The sequence below is a fragment of the Rana temporaria genome, chromosome 4 (assembly GCF_905171775.1).
Source record: "Rana temporaria chromosome 4, aRanTem1.1, whole genome shotgun sequence".
In the NCBI taxonomy this organism is placed as follows: domain Eukaryota; kingdom Metazoa; phylum Chordata; class Amphibia; order Anura; family Ranidae; genus Rana; species Rana temporaria.
In genome coordinates, this window is record NC_053492.1 from 318056207 (window position 1) to 318067220 (window position 11014).

Genomic DNA, 11014 nt, shown 5'->3' on the forward strand with positions numbered 1-11014 from the left:
GGCCAACAGAATACATTAATGTCAAATGCGCATAAACACATGTGCAAAGCACTTTTTTACCTCAATTTTAAGCAGCTTTCCTCCTAACAGAAGAAAGGGTATTTAGAGGAGTTAAGCAAACATTGTGCATGAGGTCTTGAGGCCTTATTTGTTCACATAGGAATGCACAGAACTCCTGCATTCTGGGCATACATCCCTCAATACATACAGCCTTAATACCAGTACCACTTAGTACATCTTTCCACCCTTTCCATCTGTAATGCATTTTAGCCTGCCACAGACTTTGACAAGCAGCGAGCTGGGGACTGCACTCAGAACACTGGGACTGGGCACACATGGGCTAAAAGCCTAGGGTGCAAGGGGCCTTAACCACTTCCATACAGGGCATTTTCACCCCCTTCCTGCCCAGACCAATTTTTAGTTTTCAGCGTGGTGGCACTTTGAATGACAATTGCGCGGTCGTGCGACGTGGCTCCCAATCAAAATTGACACCCTTTTCTTTCCCCCACAAATAGAGCCTTCTTTTGGTGGTATTTGATCACCTCTGCGGTTTTTATTTTTTGCGCTGTAAACAAAAGAAGAGCGACAATTTTGAAAGAAAACACAATATCTTCTACTTTTTGATTTAATAAATATCATAATTTTTTTTTTCCCCTTCTACATATTTTTGGTGATAAAAAAAAAAAAAAAAAAAAAAAAAATCGCAATAAGCATATTTGATCGGTTTGCTCAAAAATTTTAGCATCTACAAAATAGGGAATAGAATTATGGCATTTTTATTTATTTTTCTTTTTTTTACTAGTAATGGCGGCGGTCTGCGATTTTTATTGTGAACGTGACATTGCGGCGGACAGATCGGACACTTTTGACACATTTTTGGGACCATTCACATTTATACAGCGATTAGTGCTATAAAACTGCACTGATTACTGTGTAAATGTGACTGGCAGGGAAGGGGGCGAGGAAGGGGTTAATAAGTTCCCTAAAGTGTGTTCTAACTGTAGGGGGACTCACAAGGGGAGGAGACCGATGCTTGTTCCTCTGTACTGGGAACACACATCGGTCTCCTCACCACTGACAGGACATGGATCTTTGTGTTTACACACACAGATCCATGGTCCTCCCGTGATTGCGGGCAATTGCGGGTGCCCGGCGGACAATGTCCAATTCATAATGAGGATTGGAGGAGGGGGTGGAGAGGGAGAAAGTTCATATAGGAGGGTGAGGGTCCACTTTAAACCCATACTATGTTAACCTCATTACAGATTACTGGTATATAAACAGAGTGTTCATACTTGCAAAGTCACCAAAGCATTCATTTTGTATAGAGGGAAATATACCTGGGTTGATCCTGTCTACAGTTTCCCTCTCCTCTTCTGTGTCCACACTGCAGGCCGAGATTGTGTAGACCAGCTGGTGTCCTCTACCGAGTATGCTCAGTTCTAAGCTCTGCATTTACTCCTTTTGCTTATCTGAGCAGCCCGTGTGCCTATAAAGTCACACATGTGAGTGTAAATACAGAGGCCCCTCCTCCATGTTCTCCTATTGCTAAACACTATGGGGGTGGGATATAGTATACCGATTGATTACATTAACCATGACACTAAAAATTGTGGTTGAACTGGATGGACTTGTGTATTTTTTCAACCTGAATAACTAAAGTAAAAAGGAGCTTAGTTTTAATATAAATCAGTATTAAAGAATAAGTTCACCTTTCATAACATATCACATGTTGCATGCTGCCCCTCCCAGATCCCCGCTGTGACAGCAGACTGGGAATTTTCTCCCCGTGTCTGCTGCCACAAGTGTAAAAAAAAAAAAAAAAAAGACGGCCATGCAGGGCTCTGCACACCCAGCCACGTCCTCGGAATTCAGCCACGTGAATGGAAAACTACAAGGTCCGGCAGCCTTTGCAGCTGTCGACTAGTAGTTTTCAATGAACTATCACAGGTTAAAGCGGTAGTTCACCCTCCTTCACCTCATTATTCCATTACTTTCGGCATCGTAGCGCGAGCTACGGTATGCCGGTCTTAAATTTTTAATCCCCGTACTCACTGTGCCATTGTTGATTGAAGAATCCGACTCCCGCGGGGAATGGGCGTGCCTATGGAGAGGGAGGATGATTGACGGCCGGCTCTGGCACGTCACGCTCCCCGAAGACAGCCGGAGTAGGTCTCGGCTATTCACAGCGCCTGCGCACAGGCTATGCGCAGGCGCCGTGAATAGCCAAGCCTATTTCGGCTATTTCCGGAGAAGCGTGACGTGCCAGGGCCGGCCGTCAATCACCTTCTCTCACCATAGGAACGCCCATTCCCCGGATTCTTCAATCAACGATAGCACAGTGAGTACGGGGATTAAAAATTTAGGACCGGCATACCGTAGCTCGCGCTACGATGCCGAAAGTAATGGAATAATAAAAAAAAACATTTTTTTTTTTTTTTAACAGGGTGAACCCCCGCTTTAATAGAGTTTTCCAGATACCCCGACAGGTCTGCCAGAGAACTGCATGGCAATCTGCTTATTGCAAGTGCAATGCTTTGCAGGCTCCTACAACAAAAAAATTGCACTTTTTTTATTTTTTAAGGTAAAAAAATGTGCATTTATTTTATTTTTTTAAAGTGAACTTACCCTTTAAATATATCAAATGTAATTGCAAATACCTGTAAAAGTAAAAAAAAAAAAAAAAAGTGAAAACATGTGTCATTCATCTCTGACTACACCAGTGGCTGTCAACCGTTCAGACCTCACGGATCATTAAACACACAATTTTCAATCCTGCGGACCACTAACATGAATCGTACATTACTTATACACAGACACAATGCTCCGGCTCTCTGTCCCCGCCCCCCAACCACACACTCTGCATCACACATACTCATCATTGGATCTTACCTCCTTAACCAGCCATGTACTTAAGCTCTGTTCTCCGTCCCGCAGTGTCAGCGCTACCATTGAAAGTCCCCTCCGGCTTTCTGCACTACTCTTGGAGCCACCCTCTGAGCTCACAGGAGTCAGAACTACAGAGAAGGCATTGAGTATCAATGCATGCTGACAGTATTGACTATCAGTGTGCTTTGAGAACACTAGAAACATTGGGCGGCATACATCTGCCACAATGTTGATTTGCGTGGATCATCAGTGTTCCACGGACCACTGGTTGGCGACCGCTGCCCTACATATTAATGCACAAAAAAATAAAAATATACACATTTGATGATCAATAAAAGTGTATATAGAGAGCGTAAAACAGTTGATATTCATAATTGTATTTGAATTGCTGTTCTGTTTCTTTTAGTCATGTGACTGGCACAGCACCAATCAGGGCTGTACAGACAGACTCATACTGTAGTAAAAGAAGCCTCTTCCAAGGATCTTTCCCTACAGATGCAAAAGATTGTGCCATGATATAGTATGCGATTTATGTGAAAAAATTATGGCAACTAACATTTCTCCGTTTAGCAGCACTTTAAGAAAATCTTAAAAAGATAAATATTTCCAAAATTATATACAATTAAACTTTTTGGACGTGTTTATTTAAACATATACAAAAACATTTTGCAGAAAACATTACATGCTAGGCCATCTAACTTGATGAAATATGCCAACTTCCCTAAACCACTAAACATAATTGCTCTGATGAAAGCGATTACTCCACTTTTGTAAACCAGAAAACTTCTATGTCAACTGTCAGGAAAAGTTTTATGTTCGGCAGTCCATGTGGTAGGACACCTCAGCCATATGATAAATATCATGTGAAGACAGAGGACTCTCTCCACTTACAAAGCAAACCCCGGCCCCCGGTAACCATTGTCCTAGATCTACATCCGTTTCTACTCTATACTGCTTTCTCTTTATTGCTACACTTTCTATTCCTACCGTGCTGATTTTCTTATCTCTTAGTAAAATCTATATGGCTGCCTTGTTCTGACTTGCAGAGCTTTTTATATGCTGCTGCTTTCCCAGGTTCTTTATTTTAACCTGCGTTTGTGCTCCATATGTTGCCTCCATACCACCTATTTTAACCTTAAAAAGCCCAAAGCATGGGGCCACAACTGTGGGCATTACAAATGGTTGCAGGGAGGTTGCGGTGATCTGGTGGTGGTACTGCCAGCCTAGCATACCATGGGGTATAATGTTTGATGTTGCACATCACCCCATCTGGCTACCAATGTAGCCTGAAGTGGGTGGTCTAAAATCATAACCACACAATCCTGCTCCAATAAACTTTAGATTTTACACAACTATGTAATATGAGCACCTACCAATCAGTTTGCATTCAATCAGACGGGCCCTTGTGTTTTTGGTAGATCTAAAGCTGGTCATATATTGTTCAATTTCCTTTCAATTTACCTTTAACTATGTAGTGCAAGGGCCTGCCTGATTGCATAGAAATTGAAAGTGTTTAGATTTACCAAAACTATATCATATGAGGTCAAACCTAAAAGAAAATTGAATAAGAAAATGCTACAGTTAAGGGACATTGTACAGTCAGACTGTGATATGCAATGACAAAAACCTCAGAGTTACAGTGATGTCAAACTTTTGAGCAACAATCAAGTGACATAATTCTGGGGGCCATACGTTCTTCATTTCTAATCCGATAGAACTAATTGATCTATAGCCAATTCAAAACGATACACAACAAGCTGGATTTATTTAATAGTTGAAGCTAGGTTGACACTGATGTGATGTGGGAAATGCACTAGGGATCGTTGCGTTTTCCGAATTACACAGCAATCGCACAGTGTTCACGTTGTCCGCTGCGGGTGTCAATTAAATGTTAACAAGACCCCAAAAGCAGGTTGCAGAATGCAGTGCGTTTGTCCGAATCAGATCACATGGGTATGAACATCTATTCTAGCAGTGCAGCAAAAAAAGTGCCTGCACCTTTTTCATGCGGATGCAGTGCAATTTCAGCCATACAAAATTATGGGTTCAAATCGCAGCGCACAGAATCACATGCGATTTGCACATGAATGCAATGCGATTCCTGTATGAATCACATGCGATGTGACAGTGTTAACAAAGGCTGAAAAACAAACTCAAGTTATAATTGTAAGTTATCACTCGCATCCGTTTTCCACCACGTAGCTTCATAATCTACTTAAAATATCATTATATTCATGAACAGTATCTCTCATACAAAAAAAAAAGATAATTTTATGTCCTGGCCAATTAACTCAGTTTGATCAAATCTGATCCATACCAGGGCTGAAAGGAACCCAAAAGGACGTTTTTAATATGGACCAGGCAGCATATACTATACAAGGCTTTATTGAAAAATTATATAACTATCACACAAGGAAATCACACTGATCACCACGCTAAAATGTAAAAAGACAAAATGTGTGGATGCTCCACACCGTTACAACCCAATGGCAATAAGAGGACGGGAAAGGTCGGTTACGGGACTGTCAACATACTAACTGATGTAATGCACATTCCCATGTATTGTGTCATGCTATTAGGAGGCTGCGACCTCCACCGTTAATGGCTACTGTTATTTTTATAGCCCTTGTTCATTCCTGTAAATTCTAATAAAAAATTAGATTTGCAAAAAAAATAAAAGCTTTGTCAAGTCACCACAGCAGCTGCATGCGCACACACCTCCCACTGCTGGACTAAGAAGAAAAATGTATAAATGTAAGAAACCATTAGCTAGATTCAGTAAGAGTTAGGCCGGCGTATCAGTAGATACGCCGACCTAACTCGGAATCTGCGCCGACCTAAGCTTAAGTGTATTCTCAAACAGAGATACACTTAAACCTATCTAAGATACGGCGGCTTGCGCCGTCCTATCTTAGGGTGTAATATTTAGGCTGGCTGCTAGGTGGCGCTTCCATTGCGGTCAGCGTAGAATAGGTAAATCACTAGATACGCCTATTCACAAACGTACGCCCGGCCGACGTAGTACAGATACGCCGTTTACGTAACGCATTATCAGGCCTAAAGATATTCCATCAAATAGTTGGAATAGTAATGTTAAAGTATGGCCGCCGTCCCCGCTTCGAAATTCGAAAATTTTACGTCGTTTGCGCAAGTCGTCCGTGAATAGGGATTTACGTCATTTACGTCCACATCGAAATGAATAGGACCGTGCGGCGTACTTAGCCGCAATGCACACTAGGAAATGTAGGCGGATGGCACATGCGCCGTTCCAAAAAAACGTCAACCACGTCAGGTCAAAGCAAATTATCATAAAACACGCCCCCTCAGCCTATTTTGAATTAGGTGCGCTTGCGGCCCCGCCGCATTTACGATATGCCGCCGTAAGTTAGGAGGCCAGTACTTTGAGAATACAGTACTTGCCTCTCAGACTTAAGGCGGCGTAGCGTAAATACGATACGCTACTCCGCCTTAAAGTTGCGCGCCCCTACCTGAATCTAGCTACAAGTGTGGGCGGCTGGCCACTGGGATGTAACGCAGGTGATATGCCACCCATCATATACTGTATAGGGCAAAAGTAACCAAATATACTCCCGTGCCAGACAGTCTCCACTAAGGTCTCAGTATAAGATAACCAAGGGCTGGATGCAAAAAAATAAAAAATGGATGGAATGAAACCAGTACACATATTAATTGATGGGAAAAGAAGTCATGACTTTTTGATTGTGTGGGCACCATTATTCCTGCCAGAGCTGAAAAAGGAATGCACTGCTGCAGAAGTTACCCTCCAAGTACCAATCAATGGCACTGATCACTACAGTAAGGATGGTGGAGATCAATAACCAACCAGTGTGCAGGGATCCACTGACCAAACTTGGACAACCACTGATCACCAACAGGTAAAAAAAGAAGAGAATAATTATATATATATATATATATATATATATCTCTTATTATCATTAATAATGAGTCATTTGGATGGGTAAGCCATACCAGATGAATCAGGTGAAGTATAGACTATGTATAGAATAGGAGGTGTAGCAGCAGACTGTCACCTGTCCTCTGCACACAAAGATGTCCATGCTTCCCATCACATCCCGATCTATTAGATCTATCAGTGGGATGTTTACTTTGTTTTGCACGATGTAAATAAATAATAACGAAGCGCCCAGTTCGGAAATGCATTCTTTATAAACATACCGCACGGTATATACAGAATGGTGACAGCACACAGTTATGCTCTATGTCGCTCTTACCTGTCTGCTCCCAGGGAGGACACAAGAACGGAGGACAGGGGGACGGAGCCGGTCTCCAGGACTCAGCAGACCGGAGCACACACAACTCCCCGGCGTCCAGCTGATCGTACAGCCCAGCCTGTCATTCCGCTCATACCGCGAGACCAGCCGAGTCATGCGCAGTACGGCTCCACCACGAGAACGGCTATGGGGAGTTCTGCGTCATGCCTGATGCAGGCGGTACAGGACGAGTTTCTCCTGCGCACGCGCGATAGTTGTTATGTAATGAAAGGCTGTCGTCGTTATGTAATTATATTTTTGTTACATGTCATTTCGAGGCACCAGTTATTGTTCCCCCAATTAATGACATACGATTGCATGTATGGCCGATGTCATGCATTAGCATTAGGGAGATGACACCTAATATGGGGACCTGAGAGCGCAGTAATTGTAGCACAGTGATCATATGAGGATAGCAACATTGGGCAGGACTCAGAAAGAGATACGACGGCGTATCTCCTGATACGCCGTCGTATCTCTGAGTTCGGCCGGTCGTATCTATGCGACTGATTCAGAGAATCAGTTACGCATAGATCTCCCTAAGATCCGCCAGGTGTAAGTGTCTTACACCGTCGGATCTTAGGCTGCAATTCCAGGCTGGCCGCTAGGTGGCGCTTTCTATATTTTTACGCAAGGAATATGTAAATGAGTAGTTACGCCGATTCAGAAACGAACGACCGCCTTTTTTTTTACGTTGTTTGCGTTCGGCTTTTTCCGGCGTATAGTTACCCCTGCTATATGAGGGGTAGCTAATGTTAAGTATGGCCATCGTTCCCGCGCCAAGTTTTGAATTTTTTACGTCGTTTGCGTAAGTCGTTCGCGAATACGGCTGGACGTAATTTACGTTCACGTCGAAAGCAATGACGTTTTGCGGCGGATTTTCGAGCATGCGCACTGGGATGTTTTCAAGAACGGCGCATTCGTCGTTCAAAAAAAAGTCAAATACGCGGGGTCAAGCATAATTTAAATAAAACACGCCCCCTACATCCCCATTTGAATTACGCGGCCTTACGCCGCAACACATACGTTACGTCGCCGTAACTATGGGCGCAAGTTCTTTCTGAATAAAGAACTCGCGCCCAAAGTTAGAGCGGCGAAACGTATCGTAGATACGTTACGCCGGCCGGACAGATACGCGGAGGTATCTGAATCCGGCCGATTGTGTTGACTTTTAAAAAGTGCAGGTTCCAGGGCTGGGAACGTTGTTTTACCTCTCAACGTTATGAGATGTGAGATGAGACATCTATTAGCAAAAGTATGTAGGCATAGGGCACTGCCACGCCCCCTTAAAGGAGAATTTTACAAAAAGATGAGTAAAACCCCACAAGTGCATTTTTACCATGATTATTCCTTTATAATGGCTTTTGAAATTTACAGATGCAGCGATTTAGAAATTGGATTTGGTTTAGCACTGTGAAATGCTTTTTGAAAGCTAAAAAGTGCATTTTATATACAACTGTATAGACTGAGCAGTCGGTCCATTCGGCGGTGGACCTGGACAGTGATGGGGGCCCACCAGCACCACCTGCTGGAACTCTCAGGGCCAGGTGCAGGATCCAGGTAGAAAACACTTGCGGCCACAGGCCCACAGCAACCCTACTTTCAGGCCCACCCTGGCCCCATCACTGCCTCGGAGGCTAAGGGGGAGGGCCAATGTCCCGCCTCCTGCACCAGTTCTTTTGATAGATGTCACACTGGTCCAATGCCAGGACGTGTGACATCTATCTAAGGTGGCGGTAAAGGAGGCCGGACAACCAATGGAGGTTACAGCGGGAGATACCTATTCTGTGTGATCCAGCGGCTCTCTTCTCTAACCCCCATGCACTGATCGTGGCTGCATTGAGGGGTCACTGGTCATGGCTGCATTGAACGGACAATGGTCAGGCTGCATCAAGGGGACACTAATCAGGCTGCATTGAGGGGGCAATGGTCACTGATCATGGCTACATTGAGGGGACACTGATCATGGCTGCATTGAGGGGACACTGATCAGGCTTCATTGAGGGGATAATGGTCAGGCTGCATTAAGGGGACACTGATCATGGCTGCATTGAGGGGACACTAACCAGGCTGCATTGAGGGGGGGTCACAACACTGGTGAACGGGAGTGAACCACGACTGCGGTTAGCAAGGATATCAATGCACCTCTCTATGTCATGTGAGAATTCAGTATTGGACCCCAGACGTCACTCCAATCAGACAACAGGAGTTTGGGGGTTCTCTACATCATCTCTCTCTCACATATATGAATGTGTTGAGCTACTACGGGTGGACGTATTACAACATGCGTCCAACCCCTAGCCATAAAAGATTACGATGCATGTGAAGATTGTAATGCACTTCTGTATGCAGGTGATTATCAGTACAGGACCCCAGGCGTCACTCTAATCAGACAAAAGGAGTTTGGGGGGTTCTCTACATCATATCACTTTAACATAAAGAAATGCATTAGGCCACTAAGGGAGTAGGTATGAAATACCTTCAACCCTTAGCATAGAAAAGTTTAGGCGAACATGTTCAGTAACTTAGGGCACTGGCCCATAAACAAGTAACAACTTATGTCAAGCACGTAGTAATTAGGAATTGTGTTTGCAACTAATAGTTGCATAAGAGAGGCAAATAAAGCTCAGCTAATTTGAGGGAGTATGTTCCTTTAAGATGTACCACAGCAAATAGCCATAGACACAACAGTCAGACCCAAGCACTAAGTTGTTATTTAGCAAGCCAGAGTTATATACAGCAATGTTAGCAGCAATATATGTAGCAGGTCTTTCTGAGGCACTACAAATGAAATAATTGCTACTTATCCGTTTGCAGGGCTTGAATTTAGCAGCAAGGGATTCCGTAGTGTAGGGTGTCATCAAGGAAGATTTCTAAGGGTGTCTCCAACAATGGCAGCATGGACATAGGAAGGATATTTGTTACATGGCCATGATGTTCCAGCCAGGCTTGATGTCCAGCCTGGGAGCGATGGTACCAGTATTGTAGCGTGGCCCGTACGGCTGACAATAATAGAACGCTTATGAGGGTATGTAGAATGGAATTGACTACATAAAGTGGGTGTATGCACTTCAGCTGAATCTTCCCAAGAATCTTCCTGTATACCATAATCCTTCCATCTAATCAAGTATTGTAGACGTCCTCTTCTTTTTCTAGAGTCTAGAATACATTCAACCTCATAATGTTCTTCACCCTGAACTAGAATAGGGGGTGCAGGAGGAGGATTCCTACCAGAAAATTGTTTGGGTAGGTAGGGTTTGAGAAGAGAAACATGAAATGAGGGATGAATCCTGTGTTCCGGAGGGAGGGAAAGTTGCATATTTTGATATATGACGTCATCGCGCGGTTGCCGCATGCGTTCCAGCGTGGAACGCAATACGGCGAACGGCGCTGTTTACAGGGGGCAATGGTCAGGCTGCATTGAGGTGACACTGGTCATGGCTGCATTGAGGGGACACTGGTCATGGCTGCACTGAGGGGGCACTGATCGTGGCTACATTGTGGGGACACTGGTCATGACTGCATTGAGGGGACACTGGTCATGGCTGCACTAAGGGGACACTTATTAGGCTGCATTGAGGGAACACTGCTCATGGCTGCACTGAGGTGACAATGATCAGGGTGCATTGAGGGGCACTGATGAGGCTTCATTAAGGGGGCACTGAGGCTGCATTGAGGGCACTGGTGAGGCTGTGTTGATGGGCACTGGTAAGGCTGCTCTGATAGGTATTGATCAGGCTGCATTAGTGGGCACTGGGGAGGCTACATTGATGGGCACTGGCATGGCTGCATTGATGGGCACTGGTGAGGATGCATTGATGGGCACTGGTGAA

At 44.3% G+C, this 11014-nt stretch overlaps 1 protein-coding gene across 1 annotated transcript in view; it reads right to left on the reverse strand.

Moving 5' to 3' along the window:
• LYST (lysosomal trafficking regulator) overlaps positions 1-7316 on the reverse strand; it is a 317564-nt gene extending 310248 nt beyond the window's left edge. The window contains exon 1 of the mRNA XM_040350648.1: positions 7143-7316. The gene's annotated coding sequence lies outside the window, so the exon portion shown is untranslated. The remainder of the gene's footprint in view (positions 1-7142) is intronic.
• Between the last annotated feature and the right edge of the window lie 3698 nt (positions 7317-11014).